The following is a 16,681-nucleotide window of genomic DNA, read 5'->3' on the forward strand; positions in this document are numbered from 1 at the left end:
AAACACATTTGGATGGCCCAGTCTTTGCTGTGGCAGGCAAAGTTCCCAAACTGGATCATTCATATATGGACATACATATGAGCCTCTCTCTTTCTTCCCCAGGGTGAATGGAGCCAAAATCACCTCTCACCAGTGTAACTACAATGCTTAGGTCAAATTCACCTCATACTTTTAAAGCATGTGGCTTTCCCCCAAATAATCCTGAGAACAACACCCTAAAGAGCTACAATTCCCAGCACACTTAACAAACTACAGTTCCCAGGATTCTTTGGGGGGAGCTATGCGATCTTAGGGAGGGGAAAAAACACCTTTCTATCTGTACGTAGAAAGTGATTTTGGCTCTGATCACACTATGAAAGCAAGAAACAACCCTCCCTTCTCTGCATTAAACCTTCCCTGAAAGGATCACACACAAGCACATGCTTAAGTACACACCCCTCTGATTAAAGTTCAAACTTAACACACAGCTGTATGTTTTATATCAAACAAACATCTCGCTTTGCTCTCAGAGGGCAGTGAATCTGGGTCAGGGTGTAAATGCTTTATCACATATTTGTAACCAGGTGTGTGATGATGCCAAGAAAGAAATAGGAACATTAATTTCAAGAGTGGGGTTAAGGCCCTTTTCTCTATGCACCAGGCATGTGGTTGGTGTGCAGATCTGTGTGGAGTCTGGAAGGGAATTTGAAGTTTTTTGGTTGGTGAGATTCACACAAATATCTGGTGCCCCTTACGTTACCTTTAATGCAAACTGATAGGCAGGAACTGCAGTCCAGGAATACATTGGAGGCCAGCTTTTCTAATCTTCCTACATCCCTCTAACGAAAACCAAACCAAACCTAGGAGAAGAAAAAGAGGGAGGAAGTTTAATAAAAGTTTTGCCATGCTCATGAAAACCAATTATTTATTTGTGCCACAGAGTATTTAATTGCAGAAAGATAAAACATGTTTTCTTTCCTTAAAAATGGTGCAATCTGTGTCTTTCAAAGGGAGAGTTTAAATCTATGACCCCTAATGATGACTGCAAGATCTGCACTCAAGTGTATTAGGCTGGTTGAGACAGTAGGTGAGGTTGGAGGTGGAATTTCTGCTATGTGCTCATTCCAGTGGTGGAAATGGCATTGGGCAGGATCTCAAACATAGGAGGGACCCCCATATGACGTCTGTGTTGGTTGGCAAGGAAAAAATAGTTATATGAAAAGGAAAGTTCCTGGATGCCAAGATCCATGCTTGGGGCAAGGACTCTTTGGGGAGAGAACACCAGCAGAGATTTAAAATCACAAAATATGCAGCAAAGTAAAGCGTGGAAATACAGGCTGTTAGACCTTTACAATATGCCCTTGTGAGTTCCTTCCAAAGTTTCCCTCTTCCCCCAGCATAGAAAAAGACCACACATTTGGTAAGTTAAAAATGGCTTACTTAATAACTCAGATTCATGTGCTTTTCCATATAGAAGTCAGAAAAGCTGCACAGGCAGTAAAACTCGTCTTAGTTACTGTGGTGAAAGAACCTAAATTATTGGTATAGGAAGACAAGCATGGCTTGGGAAAGCCATGTGGTCTGAGCTGCAGCAACCATCTCAGATCTCCTCACACGTTGAGCTTCTCTGGTAGACCAAAGGAACAAAGACTTGATTCACAGTCCCTCCCAAGGAGAGCTAAGTCTGGCAGGACAGCTTACTTTATGGTCTTAACCCCTTCATGCATAAGATTTAAGCATGTTGGTTATATGAGTCTAGTTATTCCACATTCTGGAGGTGACACACCAACCTAAGTGCATTTTCCATGCCACTTTCCTAATCGCAAGAGACATTTTTAAAAAATAATTGGACTGGTAGCGCTTGGGCAACAGAATGCTTTAATCCACTTTCATTGTGAAAACCTAAACTTCCCACTATCCACCTCACAAAGCTATGACAGTCTGGAGGTACCCTCTAGCATCCAGAGACTCAAACCAGGTTTGGACGTATCCTTAGTCAGTTGCCTAGGTCTGTCGATACTCAGGCCTCAGAGCCATGGAAAACCAGTCCCTGTGATTGGCAGCCTCTGTATAGGCCAGACCTGTACTGGCCAGAACAACAAGAACAAGAACAAGAACAAGAACAGGATATTGGGCTTCTGTCCAGGCCTGATCAACATATCAGTGGCCTTTGCCCACTGCACATCAGATTCAGCCCTAGTTTAGCACAGACCCTGCTCAAGTCAAGTTCTAGCGCCAGACAGCAAGGCTCTTCTTGGGCCTGGTTTCAAGTCCAGCCATGCATGGCTCAGCCCTGACATTCAGATATGCACCATATGAGTATTTTTGCTTTAAAAAACACATAACGGGGCAGGCAAATAACCTGCCCATCTGACCTTAACAACAACACTGGAAAACTTGGAGAAGTGACTCTTTTTTCTTTCTTTTTCTTTTAAACTAAACAGGACACTGTGCTGGTGAGTACAGATGTGTCTGCCTTAAAATTTGTCACCAGTTGGTGAAACAAAGTCAGTATTACAAGTCCCAAGCCCGGATGCACGAGCTGCAGTCAGCTGCATTTCACAGGCAAGCGTGCATTTGTGGGCCTGTGCCAGAAAGGATCTAATCAGATCTGCGCAAATGAATCCCGTACTCATTCGGTGCCTTGTAAACATGCGCAGAAATTTGCCGCAGCTCGATGTGCCGGTTGCTTCCTGCTCTGCGGCTTCTTTCCCCCGGCAGCCCATAAGCACCCTGAGAAAGTCCATGCAGATTTCATGAGTTGTTGGTGCTGGAAGATGCAGGCAGACGGCAGAGCGGGGAGCCTTTCCTCCATTATTGATGAGGCTGACCTCTCTTCAGACAAGGGATGCATAATTCATGCCGGCTCGGGTGTCTGTGGTGCTTGGCAGCTCTTCTTTTTGCTCCCTGAAATCAGGAGCAACTTCCTGTTGCCCACTGCCACCCTCCTCCCTCCACATCCCACTTGGAAGGGAAGGGCCATAGCTCAGGGGCAGATCATGTGCCCAGCATGTAGAAGGTCCCAGTTTCAATCCCTGGCATCTCCATCCCTGTCTGATATCCCAGAGAACAGCTGCCAGTCAGTGTAGACAATACTGAACAAGATTGTCAGGGGACTGCCATCGGAACAGGGAAGGCAGGGAGAGGGGCGGTTGGGACACAGGGAACCTTCGAAAATCTTGCCAAGCAGTTCCTCTTCCTGTGGTGGAGAAAGCCATGTCTCCAGAGGGGAAGAGGGGAAGGGACCAGAGAATGCTGCTGGGAGCCCCAGCGCCGCACCTCGTCAGTCTGAGGGTGGGGAAAGCCACAACTCCAGGGTTAAGGAGGGGATGCTGCTGGGAGCCTCAGCACCACTCCTGGTCAAGCCGGCCAGGAGGGAAGCACGCCTCTTCCGTCGCCCACCTTGCACAGAGGTGTAAAATGCAAAGAAGGAATGAAAAGGCTGGGGGTGACTAAGCTCTTATGTTGGGGGAGGACACAGAAACGACCACTCCCGGATTTTGCTAGCGATTGAGGCAGACATGAACTTGTGCACTGTAAATAGTTTTGCACCATAATAAAACCTGTAAGAGACAGGTCGGAATCCTGACTGGTTACTCGCGAGCAACCACCATTGCCATCTGACATAGATGGACTAACGGTCTCAGCATAAGGCAGTTTCCTACTATCTCAGAACAAGCAGATGTTGTGATATGGGGTCAAGAACAGAATTTGCTATAGATCTGTATCTTTTCACCCCCTGCCTGCTTCAAAACACCCAGGGTTTTTTTTTTTCTATTTAAAGTATTTTCCTTGTGCAACGAAAGATGCCGTCATTACCGAGCGAGAGTTGTGTGTATTCCAGATATCTCTTTGGCCGAGTAATGCTTGCTATCAGGATATTGTGTTTTCCCCAGCAGCTACACAGCGGTGTTTTTATTACTGGGGGGAAAGCAGTTGTCTCTACTCCTCTGCTGTTAACGTCAGTTGCAACGGCGAGGGCTGTGTGAGATACAACTGTGCAGATGTTGTATGTACCGGCTGGAGAGTGCCTGAGAGGAGCACAACAGTTGTGTGATTCTCCACCCACCCACCTGTATCTTGAAGTGGTAACGTCACAGAATTGTGTCACATTTTCTGTGCCCCCTCCCCAAAGAGGTAGGTCAGCCCATAAATACATAACTGAGGGGTGGGTGGGTGTACAGGTCCTGGAAAATCCATACACAGGATATATATTCATTATCTACTTTATTTGTCACGTTTATATCCCACTTTTCCTCCAAGGAGCTCAAGGTGGTGAATGTGATCCTCTCCATCTTTTAATCCTGACAACAATCCTGGGAGGTAGGCTAGGGTGAAAGGCAGTGACTGGCCCAAGGTCACCCAGTGAGCTTTGCGGCTGAGTGGAGATTTGAACCCTGGTCTTCCAGGACATAGTCTGCAAAGGATAAAGTAAAGGTAAAGGGACCCCTGACCATTATTAGGTCTAGTCGTGGCTGACTCTGGGGTTGCGGTTCTCATCTCGCTTTATTGGCCGAGGGAGCCAGCGTACAGCTTCTGGGTCATGTGGCCAGCATGACTAAGCCACTTCTGGTGAACCAGAGCAGCGCACGGAAACACCGTTTACCTTCCCACCAGAGCAGTACCTATTTATCTACTTGCACTTTGATGTGCTTTCGAACTGCTAGGTTGGCAGGAGCAGGGACTGAGCAACGGGAGCTCACCCCGTCATGGGGATTTGAACCGCCGACATTCTGATCGGCAAGTCCTAGGCTCTGTGGTTTAACCCACAGTGCCACCCGCGTCCCTTTCTGCAAGGGATACACTGGCTATAAAATGAGGTTCCAAAGCTGGTGTTTGGTCTATGGTTATTTGAGCCTTGGTGGCTCATGCCTCCACATGCCACAGGTGGCTTTTATGAAACAGCTATCCAGCCTGATCACATTCTTATTCAGGTAACTCTGAAAATTGTGGCATGGAAGGTTGCATTGTCATAGGAAAATGGTAAAGTGCCAATAGACCATCAGATCCAAGGGAATGGAGTCAGTGGATCCCAAACCTTTCCCACAATGGACCACTGGAAAATACTTGGGGGTCTTGGTGGACCACTTAAATGATTTTTTTTCTGCAGCTTGAAATGTGCTGGGCTACATTCCATGCGGTTTTTAATTGTATTTTTTATCGCCACTTTCATTTCTTAAATTGTATTTTACTATTTCACAATTTGAATTCTACAGAACTCAAATTGTAACCCAATAAAAATAAATACAAATGGTAATAGAAGCAATAAAAATACAATTGAAATCCACACAGATATTTTAATGCGGACCCACCTTTCTTTCAGACCACCTGAAAGAAAACTTGCAGTTCACAGTTTGGTAACTCCTGCAGTAGTTGATAGCTGGCTTCTTCCAGTATTCCCTGATCACACCCCTCTATCTACCTAGAATCATAGAGTTGGAAGGAACCCAAGGGTCATCTAGTCCAACCCCCTGCAATGAAGGACTCTCAGCTAAAGCATCCAGGGCAGATGGCCGTCCAACCTCTGCTTAAAAGCCTCCAAGGAAGGAGAGTCCACCACCTCCCAAGGTAGACTGTTCCACTGTTGAATAGCTCTTCCTGGTGTTAGTTAGAATCTCCTTTTCCAAATGTTTAGACAGAATCTCCTTTCTTGTAACTTGAAGCCATTGGTTCTACCCTCCAGAGCAGGAGAATACAAGTTTGCTCCATCTTACAACATCTGACAGCCCTTGAGATATTTTAAGATGGCTATTGTATCTCCCCTCAGTTCCCTCTCTTCCAACTCTAAACATACCCAGCTCCCTCAATCATTCCTCATAAGGCTTGATTTCCAGACCCTTGATCATCTCGGTCGCCCTCCTCTGCACACATTCCAACTTATCAACGTCCTTCCTAAATTGTGGCAGTCCATCTCTTCTGTGGAGGATGAACTGGTGCTTAGATTCCAAAAACATGGGATGCTTTGTACAAATTTGAACCTTTTTAATACTTGATTAGACCGGGGACTAATGGTAACAGCAATCAACACTTAGCATCCATTCTGAAAAACGCAACGGAGCACAACCAATTTCTTTTCTTTTCTTAAAAAAATCCCACTGTACATTTTCCTGCCAGCGCACTGCAGTGAGGAGAGCTATGTATGCAAAGACGTTCATCCCCTGTTACGCAAAGGGGAGGTGGGCTAACAAGGGGATTCAAATCAGCTACAGCAGATTTATCAGAGCGGGTTCAACATACTGTTTGAGATTACGGTTTATCCATATCATTCTATGGACTGTGGGAGCAGCTTGTGGCTGATGGAGCAGCTGGTCACCAGGCATAGATCACCCTAAGAAACAGGATAACACTGACTCAAGGAGGTAGCTACAGAGATGGAGTTCTGCTAATCATGGGCTTGGCTTCTCCTTGCTCTTTCATTGTTATGCAGACTTAATGAGATAGTTGTTTAAGCAGACCCCCCCCCCCAAAAAGAAACACATCTGTAATGAGCAGGTTTCTCACACTGCTTTCCGCATCAGAGAACGGCTCTGCACAGATTCACTGAACTGGTCCTCTTGTTATCTGTATTGTGTCAGAGCTCAGCTGCACGTTGGGGATGTACTGCTTATAAGGGAAGAAAAAGTTGCAGCGTCCAAAGCAAGAGGAGGCAGGAAAGGAGGCAATGGTCACTCTGTTACAACCTGCACGGGGGTGTCGATGGGAGCAGTGGCAGTATAAGGGCACTGGGTGCCAATTCCATTTATTTAGCACATTTTAACCCCACTTTCCCACAGGGCCCCATGGAGATAACATTGAATTTATTTATTTTTAAGTGTCAGTACAACACACACAAATACACACATACACATAGATATAGACTCACAGAATTGTAGAGTTGGAGAGGACCCTAGGTCAACCCCTGCAATGGGGTTTACGGGACCGCCTCTCCTGGTAAGCCCCACAGAAGACCTTAAGGTCCATGAATAACCATAGTTTAGAGGTCCCGGGCCTAAGGAAGTCAGACTATCCTCCACCAGGGCCAGGGCCTTTTCAGGATTTAACCTCCTTCCGTCGGGCCTGTAAGACAGAGCTATTCTGCCTGGTCTTTAATTTGAATTCAGCCTAATCTTTTATTTCCCTTTATTTTATTTCGAACTGCTAGGTGGGCAGGAGCTGGAACTGAATAACGGGAGCTCACCCCGTTGCAGGGATTCGAACTGCCGACCTTCTGATCGGCAAGTCCTAGGCTCTGTGGTTTAACCCACAGCGCCACCCACGTCCCGTTCCCTATTTAGCTGCCTCCTAATACAGATTGTCTAGGCCAGGGATAGGGAATCTGTGGCCCTCCAGATGCTGTTGGAGGCCAGCTCCCATCAGCTCTAGCCAGTATGGCTAATGGTCAGGGATAATAGAAGCTAGAGTCCAACCACATCTGGAGGGCTAGAGGTTGCCCTAGAGCACTCCACATAATACCACATTATGGTCATATAGGCAGGTGAGTTACTGGCTAATAATACCCTGTATCTTAGCCCCAACCCCTGCAGCAAGCTCATTTGTACTTGCTCCTCATTGCAGGTCCATGTCTTTTAGAAACACAGCACTCAACTACACAGCTGTAAATAAAACGTTTTAAACCTGTTGTAAAGTACAATATACAAATGTTACACTATATGCCGACACTGAGCCATGACAAATTCAATGTATTTTTCAAAGCGTTTTTTTTTTAAAAAAGCATTTTCACAGTGTTTTTTTATATGTGTGTAGATTCCACCACAGTTGCACCTCATGGTCCAGGAACTTCCTTCCAGCATTCTTGCATGAGCTATGCTTCATCACCATTAGGACAATCACAGGAAACACTTGGGAAGGTAAACAAAAGGCAGCCCTTCTCACCTAGTCTTAGGTTTATTCTGAACACATCCACTTATTACCTGGTTTGTGAAATTGGCTTTTGGTGGAGAGGCTAAATGAAGCTTTAGGGAGGTGGGAAGGAGAAAACAACAATAGTTTCAATTTACTGGAGCACTGCACTGAAAGATTTCTATCCTGTAGTTTGGCGGTAGTGCCTGAATAGAAGATTTTGTGAACATCTAAGAACTGGAAAGGGATGCGGGTGGCGCTGTGGTCTAAACCACAGAGCCTAGGGTTTGCCAATCAGAAGGTCGGCAGAATCCCCACAATGGGGTGAACTCCCGTTGTTCAGTCCCAGCTCCTGCCCACCTAGCAGTTCAAAAGCACATCAAGTGCCAGTAGATAAATAGGTATCACTCCGGCGGGAAGGTAAACGGTGTTTCTGTGTGCTGTTCTGGTTTCGCCAGAAGCGGCTTAGTCATGCTGGCCAAATGACCCGGAAGCTGTCTGCGGACAAACACCGGCTCCCTCGACCTACAGAGCGAGATGAGCGCACAACCCCAGAGTCGTCCACGACTGGACCTAACGGTTAGGGGTGCCTTTACCTTTACCTAAGAACTAGAAGGCAATTTTTTTTCTTTTTTTCAGCAGCTCAACTACACCAAACTTCAGAAATGGGCTTGCATGGACATGTTGGTCCAAGATCTTTTGGTGCTGTGGTCTTTCAAATCATGTATTTTATATCTGACTTCACTTAGTAATGCTTTCTTTTGAAATGTTTAAGATAATTGTTTTGTTAACTTTGCTCTGCTAAATGTGCATTCTGCAGTTGACTTCCTCTGTAGTGTTTTGTTTTTTTTTAAAAAAAATGTTTAGGATAATATTTTTGTTTCCTGTTAATTATGTTTGAATGAGTGTTAATTGTATTTAAATGCATACTTTATATTTGACTTTCTTCAGTAATGTTTTGTTCTAGATTGTTTTATTTGATGTTTTAAAGTAGTTTGTAAACTGATTTGAGATCCACCCTTAAAAATATAAAGCAGTATAGAAATGAAATTAATAATAATGATCATCATCATCATCATAATAAAGGTAAAAAGGTAAAGGACCCCTGGATGGTTAACGTCAGTCAAAGGTGACAATGGGGTTGTGGTGCTCATCTCGCTTTCAGACTGAGGGAGCCAGCATTTGTCCACAGACCATGACAGAAGCCAGAGCGCACAGAAACACCGTTTACCTTCCTGCCACAGCAGTACCTATTTATCTACTTGCACTGGCATGCTTTTGAACTGCTAGTTTGGCAGGAGCTGGGACTGAGCAATGGGAGCTCACCCCGTCGTGGGGATTCAAACCGCTGACCTTCTGATCAGCAAGCCCGAGAGGCTCAGTGGTTTAGACCACAGTGCCACCCGCGTCGTCGTAATAATAATAATAATAATAATAATAATAATAATAATAATAATGATGATGATGATGATGATGTACTGGGTATACTCTTTCATCCTGGATCTCTTAGCCTCCCATCCTGTTGATTACAGTGGCTTATTGATTTCTAACAAGGCATGTGCCTGTTCCAACCTTCGTTTTCATCTCCTACAGCTCTCAGTGGACTCATGATCATGCTTTGTTGTATTTGATTTTTTTTTATAAAAAAAAAGAATAGCACATGTAATATACTGGGGCCAAAATCTCATGCACATTTAACTGGGAGAAAGGCCTAGTGAACTTATATCAAAGTAAATATGCACAAGTTGTTTGCATAGGACTTGTCATTGATGTACTTTCCCTACCTGTTGCCCGGTTCTTTTGCCTTTCTGCATCCACCAGGTTGTTCCAGCATTAGATACAAGTCCCTATAAAGTGCTGTCCTAGGCAGCCACCTGGTGGAAAGGCCATCCTGGTCCTGATGCAAATGGCTAATTAGGCTGTATTCAGAAACACCACTGCAAAAAGGCATGTAGCACCAAGACAACCACAAAACTGGGAAAGCACCACTTGCAAGGGGGAAGCAAGTCCAGATGTTTCAAATGAGATTTATTCTAGCCCTGTCACACGTTGGATCAAATCCTTTCTCAGCCCTAAGAATGGGATCATAAAATGTAGGATATAATGCACTCTCATAGTCCTTCCACTAGATCAAATAAAATTATCAAGTTCCTTTAAATGTTTCCCCCCTCCCATACACACATATATCAAAAACCCAAATGTCTAAAAATCAGACAACTCTCAAACATGAGAACCACCTAAATGGAGCCTAAAACCTGTTTAAAATTACATGCAATGCTGCCTGAACAGCAAATGCAAAAGAATAAACTAAATATTTAAACAGTAATTTTCATCAAATGCACAACAGCAAATCCTGCTGCAAGAAGCTTCTAAAATGTTGTGTGTGTGTGTGTGTGTGTGTGTGTGTGTGTATAAACCATTGTCTATGTAGCCAAGTGCTACTAATGAACTCAGGGAATATGTGTGAGCACAGTTTTCATATCCTAGGTCTGTTTTTAGGGGACTTACTTTTATTTCACAGTCAGTCACACTGCTCCAGAGAGGATGGTTGTACATGTTGTTGCTTGGAGCTTAAAAGCCTGATATTGTGCTGCTGCCGCCAGCCCAACTGACAGAGAATGTTTCCTATGTGCATTCAAGCAAACTAACCCTGCAATCAGTGAAAAGATAATAGCCGAACTGGATGGATGATATGGGCCGGAGTATAAATGCATATCAAAGCCCACAGGCATCTGAATGGCCACTGTGAGAACAGAATGTTGGACTAGATAGATGGGAGTTCATGGCATACAAGTTTCCATGCGTGGCGTATGTAGTTCCTTAAGATGAACTCACCTGCTTAAAAGAAAAAATTCCTTCCAGTAGCACCTTAAAGACCAACTAAGTTAGTTCTAGGTATGAGCTTTCGTGTGCATGCACACTTCTTCAGATACTTCTTCAGTTATCTGAAGAAGTGTGCATGCACACGAAAGCTCATACCTAGAACTAACTTAGTTGGTCTTTAAGGTGCTACTGGAAGGAATTTTTTGTTTTGACTATGGCAGACCAACACGGCTACCTATCTCTCACCTGCTTAAGAACATGCAGTCGACTAAGGCCAGCTGTCGCATGCCTTGTATCTACTACAGCTTACATGCTGGGGCACAGGGGCAAAAAAAGAGCAAGCAGCCTTTTGTTAAAAGTTGCTGGACAGAGAGAGGCTGAAAACCTGCATTTTCCATAGCAGCAGGGGAGCACAAAACCACGTACTGCATGATGTTCAAGACATTGGTCGTCTTTAGAGCAGGATTGAGAAACATGGGGCCCTTCAGGCGCATGTGGACCCCAATTCCCATCTGCCCCACCTAGCATGGCCAGGGATGATGGGAGGTGCAACAGCTGGAGGGTGTCCTCTGCTTCAGAGTATACCATGTTGAATCACGATCCTTCTCCCGGTGTCCCCGGTTTATATGCGGATTGTTCAAACTTTAGTAGTAGATCCAATAACTGTGGGTTGCTTCGGGGTGGGGAGACCCAAAAATAATGAGGCAATACATTTAATTAGGATCAAGTAAAATGTCACAGTGCAGCTGGCAGGCTTTTGTGTTCCCCTGATATTCAGACTGGATCAGTGTTCGAAACTCCCATTGTTCTAGGCACATTTTGCAACAGGGAATTTCATTAGCACAAGCAGTTTCTGAGCTCTGGGTGCAGTACTGCACCTAAGATTTCAGATTAAAACTGCAGAGTAAAAGGAAAGAAGGACCTTTTTCTGCCTCCCCACTTCCAGCTACTCTCTGAAGACTGGAGAAGAGACCCTCTTAAGAATATTGGGGGTGTGTGCAAGGTAAGGACTAGACCATGTGAAAAATGCACATAATATTTTAGCTGCCGTTCATTCATTTTCAGTTTATTATTCTTGTTATAAAAAAGCACACCTAGACATCCCATTGTTGCGCCCATAACCTAGGTTTAAAGTGCCATTTAGCTGCTAGCTTTCATATCTCAGTTTTTAACACTCGACTGAATGTTAGGCTAAGAAAAAGTTGGGATGAGAAGGAAAAGACCTTGAAGTCTAAAGTTTGTAACAGTTGCAAGAAGGAGGTGTTAAGTACAATCCCATGCCTACTCGCAGAAGTAAGTCCACTTGTGTCCAGTGGGCATCTGGATACAGAATGGCAGCTTTAATAAGGTTAGAATCAGTGTGTTTCAAACCTGGGTCTCCAGTTGTTTTTGGACTGCAATGTTCATCATTTCTGAACACCGGATGGTGGGACTTGGGAGTCCAACAATATCGAGAGACCCAAGTTTGAAACACACTGAGTTGGATCCTAGTCAGTGCAAAAAACATGGCAGATTGCACTAAGGTTGTACTGGGATCCAAAAACAAGGGCTGTTCCCCATTGAAAAGATAAAAACCACTGGTTACTTGGCTCTGCCTCCAGGCGTTGTGGGGAGATATTACCTCTTGGCTAGTTGGTCCCCCCCCCCCGTGAACTTTCTCAGACAGCACAAAGGGTAACTGAGGGCACTGATATTTTATTTTGATGAAAGCAACACTGGCTCTTTCTGGATGACAATACCATAGGAAACAGATGGGTTTTGATAAAACAAGTTATTTATATCTGTGACTAATCTTAGTTACTCACGTCATGCTAAGAATCACACATGTGCGCCCCAGAAGAATCAGTGATCAGCAAGAACTAGCACATTTCTTTTTTTGGGGGGGGGGTGGAGAGGTATTACTTATAACAAGCCCAGAGCCTTGTTATGAGGCAGCAAGGAAGCCATGCTGCTGACATGTCATGTGTGGAATCGACACAGCTTCCTCACCTCCAAGTGCCTGTAGTGGTTCCCTGGGGATGCCTTGACATGTAGCAGCAGCAGCAGCTGCCTGCAGCACCAAGTCCTCTGCCTAGTTGCATACCTGTCAACTGTCCCGCTTTGAGCAGGACATCCCGGAATTACAGAAGCCACACCAGCTTCAGATTGGAAGTCCCATTTTTGTTGAGTGTGTGGACCTGAAAGATGCTCATGTTTGGGGGCCATGCTCTCTTGCAGGTTACCTGGATCTCGCAATGGTGCAGCCCTGAAAGATGCATGTTTTGGGGAGCCATGCTCTTGGATGAATCCTGTGACTCACATGGAAGTGCAGCCCAGAGAGACACACATCCTGATTTTCCTCTGCAGGATGTTGGAGGGTATGTAGTTGGTCAACACATCAAGGAGAGACGCTGCCTCTCTCACTGGCTTTGCTTCCCCATTCCATCTTCAGCCAGGGGGATGGGGTGCGAACATGGTTGCTGCTGTGTCACTAGCTCCTGTTTGGATCTGAGGCATCGCATGAAATGAATGGCACTACAGCAAGAGACGAGGAAATGTATTCGGCCTGAGGGCCACAGTCCTTCCTGAGCAGCCTTCAGAAGGCCACATGGCTGAGGTGGGGAGGACTAAAGAGACATGTAGGTGTAGCAACAATGGCAATTTTTTTACCTTTGTTCATTTGGTTAGCTGCTACACACACCCAGGCAAGGAAGAGGCATTTGATCAGGCACATTCCAACCAGGCAAGAACTCTTGGGGTGCAAGAAACCAGAGGCCTTTCTTCTTGGAATAATAGGTTTGGAATTGCCCAAGAAAGATGTTAGATTGTTTTTGTATGCCACAACAGCTGCTAGAATTTTGCTGGCCAAAAATTGGAAATCACAAGAAGTACCAACAGTGGAAGGAATGGCAGATGAAGATGATGGATTTTTCGGAGCTAGCCGACCTGACCGGAAGAGTCCACGACCAGAAGGAGGAGGAGTACCAGCAGGAATGGATGAAATTTAAAGACTATTTAGCTAAATATGCTAAGGTAACTTAAAAAGAAATACTTGCAAGTACCAGATTGGCTTAGGATTTAAATATGTGATGTTATTCCATATATCTAAAGTTAAAATGAAAAGAAAAAAAGAAAGAAAGAAAGAAAGAAAGAAAGAAAGAAAGAAAGAAAGATGTTAATTGATTAAGTAAATTTTATGAGAAATTAGTTTTGGAAAACTGTTACAATGATATACATAGAAACTCAGCCAGGGGGATTTGAGGAAGTCACCTAACAATGTTAACAAAAGGGTAACTAATATAGTTAGGATTTATGTTTGTTTGTTTGCTTGTTTGCTTTTTGATGTTTGTTATAAATTTGGAAAATCAATCATTTTTTTGGGAAAAAACCAAAAAACTCTGGGGGTGCAAAGTAGGACCAGTAAAGGGTATGGCCTGGGGAGAGTTATGAGGGCCAGATAGAGAGGTCTGAAGGGCTGCTTCTGGCCCCCAGGCCTGAGGTTCCCCACGCCCGTGCTACAGGTTGCCATAGGTGTCAGCAGAGGCACCCACAAACTATGCAGTCATCCTGCAAATTATGATAGAATTAAGCAGAAAAGCCTCAAGCTCATTGAAGGACCTGGGCTCCAGCTCCAGGCAAGTACTGAACCCACCTTTCGTTCATGGCCCATTCAAGCCCTTTGCAGATGCTTCAGAGATGCATTGCCTGTCATTCATTTCAGACAGGACAAGTGGCAGCCTTGAGCCAAGATGACTGAGGGATGGGCTCCAGCTGCAGAGTTCACATGTGGATCTAAAACTTATCCGCTGCCTGGACAGGTGGGGCTAATGTAAACAACATATTTTATTTTTGTTTTATTTATTAGATTTATATACCGCCCTTCGTGGGATGCGGGTGGCACTGTGGGTTAAACCACAGAGCCTAAGACTTGCCAATCAGAAGGCCGGCGGTTCGAATCCTCGTGACGGGGCGAGCTCCCGTTGCTCGGTCCCTGCTCCTGCCAACCTAGCAGTTCGAAAGCACATCAAAGTGCAAGTAGATAAATAGGTACCGCTCTGGCGGGAACGTAAACAGCGTTTCTGTGCTCTGGTTCGCCAGAAGCAGCTTAGTCCTGCTGGCCACATGACCCAGAAGCTGTACGCCGGCTCCCTCAGCCAATAACGCAAGATGAGCCCCGCAACCCCAGAGTTGGTCACGATTGGACCTAATGGTCAGGGGTCCCTTTACCTTTTACCGCCCTTCAGCATAAGATCTCAGGGTGGCTCACAGGATAAAAAAATACTGCTTAGTAGTAGTCGTGGGAGTAGGGCCACTAGCTGCAGAACTTGCAAAAGTTTCCAAACTACTGTTAAAAACATTGATGAATCTTGTGGCACCTTACATAGCAGCCAACATATTATGGCACTAGCTTTCATTGAGTGTTTACATCTTTTCCTCTCTATCCATGCATACCTGCCAACTTTGGGTAGCACTTAATTTATCTGATGAAGTGGGTTTTCGCCCGCAAAGGCATATACCACAGTTAATCTACTGAGTGCCAAAGAAATCTTTATTGTTTACTTGCTGCAGCTGACTACCCTTGCTACTGCCCTTCTGGAAGTTAGGCTCCTTGAATCCCATTCATTGTTTGGGGTTGGATAAGGTAGAACACATCAGGTAGAACAGATTCATTAGGCCCCATCACAATTTATTTATTTTTCAGCCTTATGTCCTCCAATCATAATATAAGTTTAGATCTCGAGTTTAAAGGATGCAAGAATGCAGGGTCTGGGTTTGGAATTGATATTGCCAATTGAAAATCTAATTCCACGGTTCAGGGGCCTCCTTGGAGAGGAGTTGGAAGTAAAGTTAGTGGCAAAAGCACACTGCAGATTCTGCCTGGCGCACTCGACGCTTGTGCCTTGATTGGATGTGCAAGCCTGCACTTTCCCATCAGCACCAATTGTTACAGTCTGAATTATTAACAGTACATTACGGCAATCAAATCCTTCCAAATCAATGATCAAGATTCATTTATTTGTATTTAGTCATCGGACCATCACAAAACAAAATTTTAACAAGGTAACATCAATGAAAGATAACTCGGCCCCAAACAAAACTACATGCAGCATAAACAAACAAAACTACATGCAGCATAAACAAACTTAAAATGCCGAATTCCTCTAGCAGATCACAGCATATCGCTTTCTGACATTCTCACAAATTGAAAGTGAACAAAATCTTTGAATGTTACTCACATCCCTCAACCTTCCCTCATCTCCACTTTTGCTGCATTTTAGTTTGCTTCTTTGTTGTTGTAAGTGTGTGTGTGTGTGTGTGTGTGTGTTGAAGTGATATGAACTAAAAACAAAATTTGATTATATATAAATGTGCACATATGCATAGTAACAAAAGTTCATAAATCTTCATCCATAGCCACAAATGATCCAGAGAGAAACCACATCTCTCCAACAGAACAGGAAAATTATCAACCAATAGGTTTGGGAGGCAAAAAGCCACAATTTCTATATAATTGGGCATACATATATCCCAGCAATATCAATGCTGCATACATAAACCTTTTTTAAACCAACCAACCAACCAACCAACCAACCAACCAACCAACAACCTCCAATGAGGGAGATTTTACCACCTTCTGAGGTAGACCGTTCCATGGTTGAACAGTTCCTACCACCAGAAAGTTCTTCCTGATGTTTAATTAGAATCTCCTTTGTTGTTATTTGAATAACAAGACCCATTGGTTTGGGTCCTACCCTCTGGAACAGCAGAAAAAAGCTTGCTCCATCTTCCATGTGACAGCCCTTCAGATATTTGAAGATGGCTATCAGATCACCTCTCAGCCTTCTCTTCAAGCGTTTGCATGGCTTTCATGACAGCTAATGTGTGGCGAACTTTCTATGCAATGGCCTCCTTCGCCAACCTGGTGCCCTCCATACATTTTGGGCTGTAAGTCCCATCAGCCCCAACCAGCACGGGACAGCACTAAGCACGGCAAAGGGTGCCACAGAAATTTCTCAACCCTTCCCCAGCTCTGCTTCTCTGCCATGCAAGCATATGGAAT

The 16,681-nt window shown here is 44.6% G+C and overlaps 1 protein-coding gene across 2 annotated transcripts in view; it reads right to left on the reverse strand.

Moving 5' to 3' along the window:
• LOC309341144 (galactosylgalactosylxylosylprotein 3-beta-glucuronosyltransferase 1-like) overlaps positions 1-16,681 on the reverse strand; it is a 56,631-nt gene that overhangs the window by 25,615 nt on the left and 14,335 nt on the right. The window contains exon 2 of one of the 2 annotated variants that reach the window (XM_081860655.1): positions 740-839. The exons of the other annotated variant lie outside the window; for it this stretch is intronic. The gene's annotated coding sequence lies outside the window, so the exon portion shown is untranslated. The remainder of the gene's footprint in view (positions 1-739; positions 840-16,681) is intronic. 2 annotated transcript variants of the gene reach the window in all.

Source organism: Podarcis erhardii (assembly GCF_964252035.2).
Source record: "Podarcis erhardii genome assembly, chromosome: 4".
NCBI classification, from domain to species: domain Eukaryota; kingdom Metazoa; phylum Chordata; class Lepidosauria; order Squamata; family Lacertidae; genus Podarcis; species Podarcis erhardii.